This window comes from Sorghum bicolor, chromosome 5, assembly GCF_000003195.3.
Source record: "Sorghum bicolor cultivar BTx623 chromosome 5, Sorghum_bicolor_NCBIv3, whole genome shotgun sequence".
NCBI lineage: Eukaryota > Viridiplantae > Streptophyta > Magnoliopsida > Poales > Poaceae > Sorghum > Sorghum bicolor.
Window position 1 is genome coordinate 51,564,125 of NC_012874.2, and position 4,932 is coordinate 51,569,056.

General features: G+C 38.4%; 1 long non-coding RNA gene across 1 annotated transcript; it reads left to right on the top strand.

Moving 5' to 3' along the window:
• LOC8068724 lies at window positions 1,133–3,181 on the top strand. Its single transcript, XR_002453187.1, has 3 exons — window positions 1,133–1,214; window positions 1,868–1,979; window positions 3,022–3,181. It is a non-coding gene; the product is annotated as an uncharacterized LOC8068724 (long non-coding RNA).

Here is a 4,932-nt window from a genome sequence, read left to right on the forward strand (position 1 = left end):
GCATTTTGACATAGTGACATAAAAAAGCTAGATGTCATAATAAATGTCACAGAACTATTATAATTCTATACTATGACAATATTCACTATGTCATGAGGCCTAATTTATAAATGTCAAAAAAATTAACATAGGTTGGGTGTTAAAAAATATTTTTAGAAATATTTAAAATACTCTTGTCCATGTTGGCATGTCTAATTTCCACGTGGGTATTTTTTTTCTTTTTTCCCTATTTTTTTCTCAGCCTAATTTCTGTTGCTTTTGATTTGGGCCACACGCCTGTGCTTGGTCGGTCCACCCGTGCGCTCTCACAACAACTTCAAACAACATTTCAGAGCGGTAAATGATTTCAGATAAAAAAATTATGAACATAAAAGTTGTAGAACTGATCAAGATATACACCTTTTATTTTGATCATTTGTTTATCCAATAAAGTGATAGTAACATTGTTCACAAAATTTATATATCTCTCTTATAGTTTATAAAACCATACGAGAGATATGTAAAATTTACTCCTTTAACATTTTGTTTGAAGTAGTCATTTTTTGAAATAAAGTCACATGAAAAAGATGACAAAAAAGCTTATAGACCTAGAAAAGTTATAGAAGTTTTAAGTTGACAACTTTTTCATTTGAGAGCATTTAAATTTGTATTTTGATAGTTAACTAGAAATAAAACAAAGAATGAATTAAAGATTGGAACAAAAAATGAGAATAGTCAAGACCTAGCCCAATAGGACACGCAACCTAAATCAGACCTGACTCATCTTGAACCGTCCGATTAAATTGACGACCAAGATCCTCCAGACTTCCTCTCACCCACGCCGCGCCCACCCAGGCTTCCTCTCACCCAACGCCCGAGCCCTCGTCCCTCTCCTATTGTGCGACGATTCCTCTCCTCTCCCATGGATGGACGCTAGGTCAGGGCGCCGCCGCCGGCCACCAGGCCATGCCAGGCCGTCGGTAGTCCTAGCTCAGTTTCTCTCCCCCCCCCCCACGCACGACTCCAGCTCCTCCTCTTCCTTCGCTTCCCCCACGCGCCTCCCCAAGCTCGAAACCCTAGCTCCGGCCGCCAACTGCGCGGCGGCGATGGCTGCTGTTGTGGCGCTCCGGCCAAGGATGAGACGGGGTGACGCCTTCACGGCCCTAGAGGAAGCGGTCTCCTCTGCTCGTGGGTGCACTCCGACACCCTCTTCCACCAAGGCCAAGGATTTATCGGTGCGTTGTTCTTCTTTGGTAGTTTCAGAATGCTGTTAAGATTTCAATTCTCTCAATGTGCCTTCAGTCCAGCTAAGGAGTTGGGATCTGTTCTAGCAAGTACCAATTGATGCGACTAACAAATAGTATGTATTTTCATATATATATTTTGTTTATTTCTGTATACCACTAGGCTCTGTTCATGTTATGCATCTTCTTGTTTGAATTAGTTTCATCAATCTGTGGGGAAATAATGCAGTTTGTTTGCTCAGTGTGGGGTTTGGGGGAAATAATCAGGTTGATGCAGTGGCTAATCAAGATGTGTCTGCACTGCAGCTATGCAAACTTATTTATGTTACAGGGTGGTACTACTATTGGATGACTCTTTGCTTTAAAAAGTGACAAGCAAGTGGCACCATTAGAAGGTTCAGAATTTGTTTGTAATTCACCACCTAGAAAACAATTTGTATGTAAAATAAAAAGTTCTGCTATGTATTTGTATCATTCTCCAAAATACATGTATTGCTACATGGAAGATGACATTATATTTGCCTGATTTCTCTGAAATTCCCATTATATTTGTTTCAATATATGCAGCCTTGGATGTAGTCTGTTATGCTATTAGAGGCTTGCTCAATATATGCCTTTGACTATTTGTTTCACATGTTATACAGGTGAACATTCCTAAGACCAAGAAGACCTACTGCAAGAACAATGAGTGCTGGAAGCACACTCTGCACAAGGTGACTCAATGCAAGAAGGGTGACGATAGCCTATCAGCACAAGGTGACTCTGCTAACTTTCTAAATCTTTGTACTCCGTGGCAAGCTCATTATAGTTTATTTTCACTGGAGAGTTCATTTTCTTTAACTGAACATACAGAATTGTTTACACAATTCTTGTTTGATGACTATTAGCTAGTGATCATATTCACTTCTTGCAGCTTAGTGGCTTTGAAATTCCATTACAGAAATAGAATTACAATACTTGGAGGAAACCTGAGAGCACACAAATCATTTTAGTGAGTTTACATCTACTAGTATTTGGATTTTTTTTATTTTGACTCATAATTATTGTTGTTCTGTATAACCTGCTGATGCTTCTGTGAGTTTACATCAATATTTGGGCTGTCCTAGTGATAATACTGCTGGGTGCTATTTTTATATTCATTGACAGTAGATTTGCATACTAGTTAGTATATATCAGACTCTATACGGTGTAGGCTACTAGCAGTAGCACTAGAACCTGACTAGGAAGATATGTCATGCTACTCTGTCTTTCTGATATCATACATATGTAGACCATAGTTTCTCTCTAATTACTCAAACTCTGTAGGGAATAGCTCATAGCTACCGAGCTAGTTATTATTACTATTACTAGAAGTTGCTTCAATCTTGTTATGTTCTATCTGAACATAGGGTTTTCTTGCATGTTAATAAAAAACTTAAAAGTTACAGAACAAAACACTAAGGGTGCTTAGAGTAGGAAAGATTGTGATGCATCTTCTTTTTATTTGGCATTGAACTCTAGTTAAGTCAGAGATCCGATTGCTTCTGAGGGGTTGTTACTTTAGAAAACATATTTTAGTTTTATTTGGTACTTACATATGGCTATGGTACTTATATGATACATTTGTGGTCTGATTAAGTTAAGCATTCAAAACTGTATGAGCAGGCATAGAAATAATTTCCTAGATACATGGATTGATCACCACTATGTATGCTATGCACCTCTAGACTTGACAACTACCTCCTGTTTTATAGAAATTGAGCAAAATGACATTTCTTACATTTATGTCTTTAATTAACTATTTGTTGTATTGTTGTAGCCTGGAAGCAGTTGGCCTACATTGAGCTGAGAGGAAAGGAAGTAGCTAGAAGGTGGATACTCTATGTAATTACTTACTATGAAGTGTAATGTGATGTGTGAACTAATCTGTGTACTTGAAGTGTGAACTATCTGTACTGCTGTGAAATGTACCATGAAACATGGGATTCAAGAATGTACACCGTGGGTCTATTTTTTTTATTTCTGTAAATTGTTATCAGAGACGCGTTTTGGCTATATGTGTCACTGCTATCTTCACAAAAGTGACGTGCCCTTTCCACTAATATGCTTTTCTGGCATAGTTATTATGACAAATAACCAATGTCATACCTTATGACAAAGAATATACAGATGTCACATGATCCATTTATGACAGTGATTTTTTGACATATTGTTTTTTGTCAACTAATTGTCACAACTCTTATTTTCATATGTAATGACATAAATAGAAAGTCAAAAAATCACAGGATTCTTGTAGTGTGAGTACATTAATCTTTTGCAAGAGGTTAGTTAAACTTAGTAGCGTAAGTGTGGTGCTTAGGTTCGTAGTTATTTAGAGATGCATCCTATATTCTGGATCAATGGTAGATCGCAAAGGTGACTAGTATAGCTTTGTTGAGTCTTCTATAGCCCACCTCGTGTTTGTAGGCCGAGCAGGTGCCCGCATTGTTACTTGGTAAATTCGTACTCTGTTTGCGTTCTTCCATAGTAATGCCCTAGTAGATCATTGATTGCAAAACTCACACAAGTAGAACCAGACAACCCTAGACATTCATCTCAACCTTCTAGACTCTCATCCTTGATTGTGCTCAGGGATTAAGCCAAGATCAAGATCCCTCTTTCCGTTCCTTTGGGTTCGATATTAAACTAGGTTATCGAGGTGAACTGCTACATTGGTGTTTTATCTGTGCGCTTTAGGATAAATTTTAATGTGCATTAATAAATACCAAAACATGCCCAGATCCGATGGACACGACCACAATGGGCTCGATTGGGCTTGCTTGTTTTTTATTTTTTAAATCAATTAGCGGAGGTGGGCACCTTAAGACACCCACCTCCATTAATGGATTAACTGAGAAGGACAGACCAACCACCTTTATTAAGGCCAGATTAACAATGACCTTTGTACAGAGAACAAGAATTTCTTTGTTTCCTGCAGTAGACCGACATCGCTACTTGCGAGTAGGATATCATCCACATACAAGATTAGGAAGATGTACTTCCCATTCTTAAACTTTGCATAAACGCAGTTGTCCTCTACATTCTGTTTAAACCCAAAACTTCTTATGGTCTTATCAAACTTCAAATACCACTGTCTTGAAGCTTGTTTTAATCCATAAATGGATTTCTTTAGGCGGCATCCCATTCGCTCTTTTACTTCCACGACAAAACCTTTCGGTTGTGCCATGTAAACATTTTCCTCCAAATCCCCATGTAGGAAAGCCGTCTTAACATCCATCTGATGTAATTCTAAATCATAAAGTGCTACTAGAGCCATTATGATCCTGAAGGAATCCTTACATGAGACTGGAGAAAAAGTCTCATTGTAATCAATCCCTTCTCTTTGTGTAAAGCCTTTTGCCACAAGTCGTGCTTTAAATCTTTCTACATTCCCTTTGGAGTCATACTTGGTTTTGTAGACCCATTTACAGCCTACTGTTTTGGCTCCTTTAGGAATTTCTTCTAAATCCCAAACTCCATTGGAGTTCATGGATTTCATCTCTTCTATCATAGCTTCTAGCCACTTCTGTGAGTTGGCGCTTCTCATGGCCTCATCATATGAGGTGGGATCACCCTCCATATGAAATTCCTCTGTCTTGAAAACTTCATAGTCATCTGGGATAGCTGACCTTCTAATTCTTTGAGATCTTCTTGGTGCCTCCACAGTTGGCACTTCATCTGGTTGGGGCTG